Genomic DNA, 10,341 nt, shown 5'->3' with positions numbered 1-10,341 from the left:
GGGGGCACTTTGCACCGGGAGCCTTCCCAAGACCCCGATGATGTGCATTTGTAACGGCACCTGGAGGCATTGCCAAAGCGACGGAGTTGGGCTTAAGGGCACACACACGGCTCCTTGTCCAACCTTGCTTGCTGGCACAGCCAGCACCCCCAGCGTGATAACTCTGACGAGACCCGTGTGCGTTCGTGTCCACTGCTGAGCTGCTCCGTGGCACAGAGACGCTGCAGCCGGGGCAGCCATCAGTTCCTCGGCTGGCAATGCGGAAGTGGGAGAGCTGTGGAAGAAGCTCTCACCCTCAGGTCTGGCCTCTGCTGAAACCAGTCCCCCTGCATTCCCCAAAACACAGCAAGAAGTTGTTTCTCACGCAGTTCAGGGCACTGAGGGAGAGTTGAGGCTGGGTTCAACGTTAAGAAAGTCCATCCCTGTCAGAACCAATGACCGTCCTCTGGATTCCAGGTCACCCCTCTCCTAAAGCAAAGCCTCCGGGAGAGACCCGGGCAGAAAGCTGACGAGGCTTTTCCCAGGGCATAAGCACCAGTTCGCCTCAGGCACTGCTTCTCTGCGCCCTGCAGGGATGAGATCTGTTAAGAGGCACCTTTCCGCATCTGTGTCTGTTCTCACGCCTCCCGTGACAGCAGCTGGGCTCCTCTGGATGCCAGGGCACAGCCAAGGGAGGCAGGAGCCTGTTGTTATAAAGCAGAGTTCCGAGGGCTCTTTTCTGGGGGAGAAGCAATGGGGCATCTACAAAGGAGCCCGCTGCCGTGATTCCTACTGCCACGCGACACGGCAGCTGCTGAAACCAGCAGCAGAAAGATCAGGTCTCTGCACCCTCTTGTGAACGTTCTCCACAGTTACAGCGGCGCAAATCCACGGGCCCTCTGCGGCAGGGAGAGCGGCTGTGACACTCGCTCCTCCAGCACACCAGCAGGCCAGATGCCGGCGCTGAAGCGCTGGTGCTGTCAGCAGCTGTTGAACACAAGCCACGCGAGAAACAGCGGAACTCGGGGGATTATCCAGCCCCTTCGCTGGCGGGTCACTCCTTTCCACACCGGGCTGCCTCACCGACTCCAAAGACGCCCGAACCTGAGCTCTGCACGCACAGACCCGAACCCCAAACCCCGGCGCAGGCGCAGACACCTCCAGCAGCACAGACATCAGCCCACCTGGAGAGCTTCCTGCTTCGTCACCCGCGGTGGGGTGCAGAGGCACGTGCTGGAGGGGGCAGGGTTGCAGCTCATCGCGACCGGTTCCACTGACCGCCAGCAGAGACCGGGGGTGATGCCCAGTTGGGTCCCCGTCGGCCCTGCGGCCAAGCCACCTTCCCCCCTGCCCGCTCTGCCCTGGGCCTCCGCTGCGCTGCGGGCGGGCGGCTGCAGCAGGGTTCCCAGCGGGAGGAGGCGCCGCCGACACGGCCCTGGGGCTGCGGGGGCCCACGGCCGTGCCCCCCAGCAGGCGGGCGCCACCCGCGGTGGGGCGCGGGGGGCAGGAAGAAGCACTCAGAGACGGGGTCAGGGAAAAAGGAGTTTATTTCCCCTTCCTGGGAAAGGGGACACGCGGCAGCCCTGCTCTCAGCGCCGGCGGGGCGGCCTCTTGCCGGGCTGGGGACCGTCCCGGGGGCCGGGGGCCCTCCTCTTCGGGGGGCGCCGGGGCCCCCCAGGCGAGCGGTCCCTGCCCCGGCCGGGAGCGGAGGGGCTGCGGCTGCAGCCCCGGGCAGAGGGACCTGCCGCCGCCGCCTCCCCCGGCTTCTGCCGGGGCGGGCGCGGCCGGGGGGCGGCCGGGAGCCCCGCGGAGGGCGGCCCCCGACGTGCCGCCTTCCTCCTCCCCGGCGGAGCCTGCAGGGCTGCTGGAGGCGGCCGGGCCGGGGCCGGGGCCGGGGCCGGGGCCGGGGCCGGGGCCGGGGCCGGGGCCGGGGTGACCCCCGGGAGGCGCTGGGGCTGGGAGTTCCCGCCCTGGAACTGGTGCAGATGCAAGTGGTGGAGCTGGAGCTGCTGGAGCTGCTGGAGCTGCTGGAGCTGGTGCAGCTCCAAGTGGTGGAGCTGGAGCTGCTGGAGCTGCTGGAGCTGGTGCAGCTGCAAGTGGTGGAGCTGGAGCTGCTGGAGCTGCTGGAGCTGGTGCTGCTGCAAGTGGTGGAGCTGCAGCTGGAGCTGGCCGCAGGGCTGTCTTCCCCCTGCCCCGCAGCCTCGGAGCGCAGCAGCCTCTCGGCCTCCTCGCTGCACAGGCCCACAATGATATCGATGATGGCATCGACCAGCGGTGCTGTATGTTCCTCAAGGACAGGCTGCAACAGCTGGACCATGACCACACGATCTGGACCATGGAGGCACAGGGCGTGCAGGATGCGGCTCTCCACCCTGTGTGCCAGCCGCCACCGGGACCCATATATTGCCTGCAGCTCCCGGCGCAGCCAGGGCAGCACGGGGTCCAGGAGATGATGCTCTTCTCTTTGGAAGAGTTCTGCCCAGACCTGGGGCAGGAGGCCACCCACAGCTTCTGTCCCTGCAGACCCCTGCTCAGCTGGAGATGTCACGGCACGATGGGGGCTGTTTTCGGCCAGGGGGCTGTTTTCTGGCAGATGGCTGGGAGCTGTTGCTAGGAGGTGTGTGCCGACACACTGTAGATAGTCATTTCCTGCCCCCACAGAAAACCAGATAATATCTAATGGTCCTCTGCAGAGTGGACACACTGGTTTCACGTCTGCCCACCGCAGGATGCAGCCCAGGCAGAACTGGTGGTCACAGGGGCTGACATAAACCGCATCTCTGTGAGCGCCGCGGCAGATGGGGCAGCACCACTCTGTCTCCGTGGCCATGTTTCCTTCGTGCGGCGGGCTGGGGAGAGCCAAGGACGGGGAGCTGCTCCCCTCCACTGGCGTCACACGCTGCAAAAGGGAGAGAGGCCGCGGTCACTCGCTGTGCCGGGGAGGGGAAGGGAGGCAGGAGCGGCCAGGCCCCTCGCGAAGGACGCCCTCCCGGCTCCCCGAGCCCCACGGCCGCCCCACGGCCGCCCCGTGGGGACGCTTCCCCCCACAGCTCACCTCCGCTGCCGCAAGCGCGCCCGGCGGTGCCCGGCTGCCTGAACCAGGCAGGGCCGGGGAAACGCAGGGGATGGCTCCGGGACGGGCACCGAGAGCTGCCGACGGCAGCCCCCAAAGCGCCGCCCAGCACCAGGAGCAGCCTCGCTCGACCCTCCAGACCTCGCAGGCACGCTCGGCAGGAGTCCAGGCACGAGCCAGGCTGGGCCAGCGGCTGCCGGCGCCCGAATATAAGCAGCGAGGGACGCGAGGTCACAGTCCATCGCTCGCTGACGTCACAGTCCACTGCTCGGCGATGTCACGCCAGGCCTTCCGACCCCATAGGCCCATGGCGTCAAGAGAGGAAGGAAAATACCCTTTCTTGGGTTTGTCTTCTACGTTGCCGTGTTCGTCCAGCTTGGTCACCGGCAGCACGTGCCCGTGACTGTCTCATCCCCACTCCTGACGCCTCGCAGGGCCAGGGCCCTCTCCGCTCACCAAGCTGGCTGGTGCTCCTGGCCGACCGCTGCGTTGGTGGTGCTCAAAAGCGCCAGTAGTGGGGCCTGATCCCATACACGCGGGAAGCAGCCGTAGGTGCCGTCCCTCCAGAGGACGGTGCAAGGGCCGCAGGCACCCTGCTCCCGAGTTCGGGGAGCCCAGGATCCATCACTGCGTGGGCCGTCAATTCCCACCCCCCACTGCTGCCTCTCTGGCTTCTATAATTAATTAGTCAATCATTTAGAGTCATTAGTCCAAGCACTCGGTTTGTATTTTAGACGAGCATCGTCTGTTAGTTCGACTGCGTGAGAGTGGAGGGTGCTGTGTGTAAGTCAGCCACGTGGGTCTGCCCGTGAAAATCTCGTGAGGCGGCGGCCCCTGCTTTCTATTCACAGTACTTCTTGTCTGCATCAGTGGGAGAGGCAAACTCACGGAGGTGTCTCGGGCCAGCCTCTGCACCGATTTTTTGCCAGCTTGGTTTAGAAATCAGAGTTTTTCCTCTCCACAGCCCCACTGGATTGGGGGTGATGGGCACAAGGACGCTTTGGTTCAAGTTGTAGGGCTGCACGAGTTTTCTGCATTGCTTGCCCACTGAAATGGTGCTCTTGTTTCTATCTCGTGCTGAGGGGTGGAGTTCTCTCTGCAGTTTCTTTTTGCAGCGGTTCTCTCATCTGCATGTTTACAAGGACAGGCTTGTGTCCTGAGAACACGCCTCAAGTGACAAGGACATGCACACATTTACAGCATCCGGGCCCCCGAATAAAGTAAAGCTGCCGATTTCCCAACGGTCCCCCTGGTTCTGGGTGTGCAGCTACACTTGCCTTCTGTCCCCCATCATTTTGTTGAAAAGTTGTCCTAAGCATGTGAAGACTTACGAAGTCGAAGGGTGCTGCGCTAGCCAGCTTCAGTCGTCTGCACCTTCATTTCTGACCAAATGGAAGCTGCTTCCGGATCGTTCAAGCTACAGAACGATTTGAATTAATAAAAGTGCCTATGAATTATACACATCCCAGATTCCTGTGGACTGTGTCAAAAGCAAAAGAAATCCTAGCTGAGGTTCTTTAACTTTTCCAGAATTAGCTGTATGTTCCTATACAGCAACATGTTAATGGTGTAGTCAGTAGCTCGGTGCCTTCACTGAAGCCTTCTGCTGCTCCCCTCCCGTTCCAAAGGAATGCTGAGGCTGCTCAGGCAGCGGAAGAAGAGGCGCACGAGCAAAATCCTGGGCAGATCCACGAGAAATGCAGAGCAAACCCGTCCTGTCAGGCAGGTGCAATCATCCCCTCTGTGCTGGTGTGGGCCACTGGCTGGGCCACCCGAGCCAGGGCAAGTCTATCTGCTCTTCTCGCCGTGCTCCCGAAGGCGCTTTGCCTGCAGTTTGCAGGGAGCTGTAAATCTCTCCAGCCAGGCTCATGGCGGGGCACTGTCTGCCTCCTTGAGTTGCTGTAGTGCAGTTAGTGGGAAGCGATCAGGAGAACTACAGCTTGAAACTGGGGTGTCAGAGAAGGGGGCTTCTTAAGCAACAGGAGGGTTTCCCTACCTCTCCTTTACCATCTCCTCAGGAGTATCTCCGAGGGAGAAAGCCCTGGGCACATCACACGAGTCTGAACAACCCCACCTTCTTCAGCCCTAAAGACCTGATCTCAATCAGCGCTGGCTGAGCAGTGGCTCAGTTCCTACTCGCTATTGTTATAGGTAGATTAAGGCCAATCACATCCAAATATGGATTAATGAATCTTTATTAAGGTAAGAGAGCAAATGCAGCGCTGGGGTGGCCGAGGAGTCGCAGCTCCGTCCAGGCTCACCAAATTGTTTAAGTTTCAAACCCCCTTTTATCCACCCAGCTGCCGGTTTCAACACCTTCACCTTCGGCACACCTCCTGGCTTCTTCTACAATCTTATCTTCTTTCTTCAGTCCTGTGGTCCTGTACACCTAGTCCTTCAAGTCTGGGTCAATTTGCAGCTCCTTTGTCTTTTATGGCTCAGTGGTTTCAGTTCCCCTCTTATCTCAAGGACAAGGGATACCAGAGATGGCCCATTCTGTTATTTCTCAATCCATTGCAAAGGAGTTACCACCCTTTGATATGGACCATTTGGTGAGCATCCCAAGAGGGGGGGCTGTTGGGTTGGTGTTTCCTCAGATCAATTCCCCCCTTTTCCCAGTAGTAAAGTCTTTTACTTTTCTTAAAATTTGGATCATTGTACTAATAATAGCTTTAGCCTAAGAAGTAATTGTTTAATTACTTTTTAGCGAAAGCAAAATTCTTATATTACTTATCACACTATGAATGGAAACTTCTACAGCACAGCTCCTCCTCCTTTGGTGAATGAGCCTGGTGTCTCTGGTTCTCCAGTGGTGGGGGGGTCGGTCCGAACATTGTCCTGTCTGGACAACTGGCTGACCCTGGGTTGTCCTTTCCAGCCACTTCTTGCTGAGCTCCTGAGAAACGCTGGCATTATGTCAATGAAAGTCAGTAGTCGAGTGATGAACCAGGAGGCAAACCCTTCCCCTTGCCCGCTGCCAGAGTGAGAACATACACAATTTCTGGCTACTCTGCACAACTTGGGTATCTAAGAAGTGCTGCGCTGCGGGCGGGCGGCTGCAGCAGGGTTCCCAGCGGGAGGAGGCGCCGCCGACACGGCCCTGGGGCTGCGGGGGCCCACGGCCGTGCCCCCCAGCAGGCGGGCGCCACCCGCGGTGGGGCGCGGGGGGCAGGAAGAAGCACTCAGAGACGGGGTCAGGGAAAAAGGAGTTTATTTCCCCTTCCTGGGAAAGGGGACACGCGGCAGCCCTGCTCTCAGCGCCGGCGGGGCGGCCTCTTGCCGGGCTGGGGACCGTCCCGGGGGCCGGGGGCCCTCCTCTTCGGGGGGCGCCGGGGCCCCCCAGGCGAGCGGTCCCTGCCCCGGCCGGGAGCGGAGGGGCTGCGGCTGCAGCCCCGGGCAGAGGGACCTGCCGCCGCCGCCTCCCCCGGCTTCTGCCGGGGCGGGCGCGGCCGGGGGGCGGCCGGGAGCCCCGCGGAGGGCGGCCCCCGACGTGCCGCCTTCCTCCTCCCCGGCGGAGCCTGCAGGGCTGCTGGAGGCGGCCGGGCCGGGGCCGGGGCCGGGGCCGGGGCCGGGGCCGGGGCCGGGGCCGGGGCCGGGGCCGGGGCCGGGGGTGACCCCCGGGAGGCGCTGGGGCTGGGAGTTCCCGCCCTGGAACTGGTGCAGATGCAAGTGGTGGAGCTGGAGCTGCTGGAGCTGCTGGAGCTGCTGGAGCTGGTGCAGCTGCAAGTGGTGGAGCTGGAGCTGCTGGAGCTGCTGGAGCTGGTGCTGCTGCAAGTGGTGGAGCTGCAGCTGGAGCTGGCCGCAGGGCTGTCTTCCCCCTGCCCCGCAGCCTCGGAGCGCAGCAGCCTCTCGGCCTCCTCGCTGCACAGGCCCACAATGATATCGATGATGCCATCGACCAGCGGTGCTGTATGTTCCTCAAGGACAGGCTGCAACAGCTGGACCATGACCACACGATCTGGACCATGGAGGCACAGGGCGTGCAGGATGCGGCTCTCCACCCTGTGTGCCAGCCGCCACCGGGACCCATATATTGCCTGCAGCTCCCGGCGCAGCCAGGGCAGCACGGGGTCCAGGAGATGATGCTCTTCTCTTTGGAAGAGTTCTGCCCAGACCTGGGGCAGGAGGCCACCCACAGCTTCTGTCCCTGCAGACCCCTGCTCAGCTGGAGATGTCACGGCACGATGGGGGCTGTTTTCGGCCAGGGGGCTGTTTTCTGGCAGATGGCTGGGAGCTGTTGCTAGGAGGTGTGTGCCGACACACTGTAGATAGTCATTTCCTGCCCCCACAGAAAACCAGATAATATCTAATGGTCCTCTGCAGAGTGGACACACTGGTTTCACGTCTGCCCACCGCAGGATGCAGCCCAGGCAGAACTGGTGGTCACAGGGGCTGACATAAACCGCATCTCTGTGAGCGCCGCGGCAGATGGGGCAGCACCACTCTGTCTCCGTGGCCATGTTTCCTTCGTGCGGCGGGCTGGGGAGAGCCAAGGACGGGGAGCTGCTCCCCTCCACTGGCGTCACACGCTGCAAAAGGGAGAGAGGCCGCGGTCACTCGCTGTGCCGGGGAGGGGAAGGGAGGCAGGAGCGGCCAGGCCCCTCGCGAAGGACGCCCTCCCGGCTCCCCGAGCCCCACGGCCGCCCCACGGCCGCCCCGTGGGGACGCTTCCCCCCACAGCTCACCTCCGCTGCCGCAAGCGCGCCCGGCGGTGCCCGGCTGCCTGAACCAGGCAGGGCCGGGGAAACGCAGGGGATGGCTCCGGGACGGGCACCGAGAGCTGCCGACGGCAGCCCCCAAAGCGCCGCCCAGCACCAGGAGCAGCCTCGCTCGACCCTCCAGACCTCGCAGGCACGCTCGGCAGGAGTCCAGGCACGAGCCAGGCTGGGCCAGCGGCTGCCGGCGCCCGAATATAAGCAGCGAGGGACGCGAGGTCACAGTCCATCGCTCGCTGACGTCACAGTCCACTGCTCGGCGATGTCACGCCAGGCCTTCCGACCCCATAGGCCCATGGCATCAAGAGAGGAAGGAAAATACCCTTTCTTGGGTTTGTCTTCTACGTTGCCGTGTGCGTGACTGCTGCACGGGACGCTGTTCTTGTTTAGCTACACGTCAGGTAACAACTGAAGGTTAAAGATCAGAGGAAGGAAGCAGCAAAACGGACCTCTACCCACACTTACCCACGCTATGAAACTGGGCTGCATGCCACTAAGACCACAAGGGACATTGTTGGGTAGGCGATGCAGAGGAGGGAGGATGAAGTCACGACCTTCGAGGGGCCAAGACAACCACCTTTTCTGTTACAGCGCAAGCGCAAGCGGTGCTTTGACAGTACACCAGTCAGGACGTGCTTTGCCCGCCTCCTGGCACGTCCTGGCCCTACGTGACGGGATGCAGAGGGTGTAGAATTCACCCGGAGCTGCGACACGGCGCGGCAACCAAGTCCGGCCAACGCTGTTGTCGTGGAGACGTCCGCTCAGTATTGGTGCCTTGCCGTCTCGAAGTCCGGACTCTGCTGCACCATGTGCTGCCACAGCTAGTGGCACGTATTCCAGAAGGGCTCAGAGCACTTCCTCCAGCCACCACAGAGGGTGCCTTCGGCACTCAGTAGCAAATGGATGGCCTGTCATAAAGTACAAGCTGCCAGGTCTTAGTGAGCGTTCCCCAGGCAGCAGCCAAGAGGAGAACCCTCAGCAGATCTGAAACAAGGGTCAGTGATAGGAGAGAAAGGGGAAACAAGGGAATTCTGAAAGCCTCAGAGCCATCATGCCCCCAAAACTCGTGCACTGTTGGGCGCTGTGCTGGAAATAGCAGCCCCCACACAACTCTGCACACGGATTTGCTCCCCTCTGCTTGCTTTTACGAGAGTTTCAGGGCTGTCATCACAGTTGTTCTGGGGTGAAACTGAGGAAGCTCTATAGCAGGTGCTGTTCCTTGTCTCAAACGTTCCCTCGAGTTGGGTCAGTGCCGAGGCAAGCCCTGGGCCTCAGGATGCACCAAAAAGATCTGGACAAAGTGTGGCTTTCACATGATGCAGCAAGTCTGCAGGTTGACGAAAGATAGTGAACACCCAGACTTGGGCACCCAGGTGGTGGTATGAGATCAGTAAAAGAAACATGTGCGTTTGAACAGGTATTTAATTTCCACGAGGCAAACAGTGGCAGCTCCTTTGCTGGGGTTTTGAAGCAAGAAAGGTTCTTTTTCCCATTTTACAGACAGGGCAGTGGACCAGAGGAGGGCAAATCCTTCTCTCTTGAGTCCCTCTGAGCTTGGGGAAGGGACTCCAAGGCAATACCTGTGTCGGTCTATGGAGCAAGGCTGTCTCATCTTCACCTTAACTGCCAGATCCCAGGACAGCACTGCAACCCTGCTACCCGACTTGCAAGACCTCATAACCCTCAAACTTGTTTATACTTTCAGCCCACTCAGGCCTGCACGGCTGGTATTAAGTCACCTTGAAATGTGCTTTGACACCTCCATCTTCCAGTTAGACTGGAACCACAGTATGTATAGCTGGAGATGCGTTTAGGCAGTACCTGCAACAACACATGCAGTTCATAAAGGAATCTGCTCCTTTTCTACTTGGATTTCACGTTGCACTGGCTTTCCACTGCCCCCACAGCATCAGCCCTGTTTAGCATGTTGCCCTGTATTTCCCGTTTGCTGCTTTATTTTCCTCAAGACCAGCTCACCAATCAGAGGGTGAAGGCGGCCGGGAGCATCGAAAACATTCCCCTGTGTGAAATGGGGCTCACAGAGGCGAGGGGAGATGCAGCAGATTACTTCCCAGCGCTTCAGCCGGCACCTGTGAGGAGGTGGAGCATCAGGCAGCTCAGAGGCGGTGGTGACTGACAAGGGTTCAAAACTGTCACCCGTCCTGTTGAGCCGTCATCGCTGAAGCTCAAACACCGTCTACAGGACAGCAGATGGCAGTGGAAAATGTGTCTGAGGCCAGTGCCGCAGTCCAGGGCTGCCCTAGGACAGAGCAGGCGGCTGCTGATGGATTCCAGCTCCTCAAAAGCCTTGGGGAGCAGAGGAGGGGAAGCTGCTAGGAAGTTGGTTTGGAGTGTTGATTTTTGTATTTTTTTTTTTATCTCCTGAGTTGGCTGGTAAAAGGCTGCCAGGATTTTCCCTTACCCATTCTTGTCAGGAAAGTGCTGCTTAGCTATGAAAGCAAGCCCAAATCTTTCCTTTCTACACATTATTAATGTGGTACGGCAACTGGATGCAAAGGGTGATCTACTGATTTTTCTACCATCGTCGAGATACTTGCAAGAACAACTGTTGTT

This window comes from Tyto alba, unplaced genomic scaffold, assembly GCF_018691265.1.
Source record: "Tyto alba isolate M040663 unplaced genomic scaffold, T.alba_DEE_v4.0 Super-Scaffold_13, whole genome shotgun sequence".
Lineage (NCBI taxonomy): Eukaryota > Metazoa > Chordata > Aves > Strigiformes > Tytonidae > Tyto > Tyto alba.
This window is presented reverse-complemented; position numbering follows the sequence as displayed.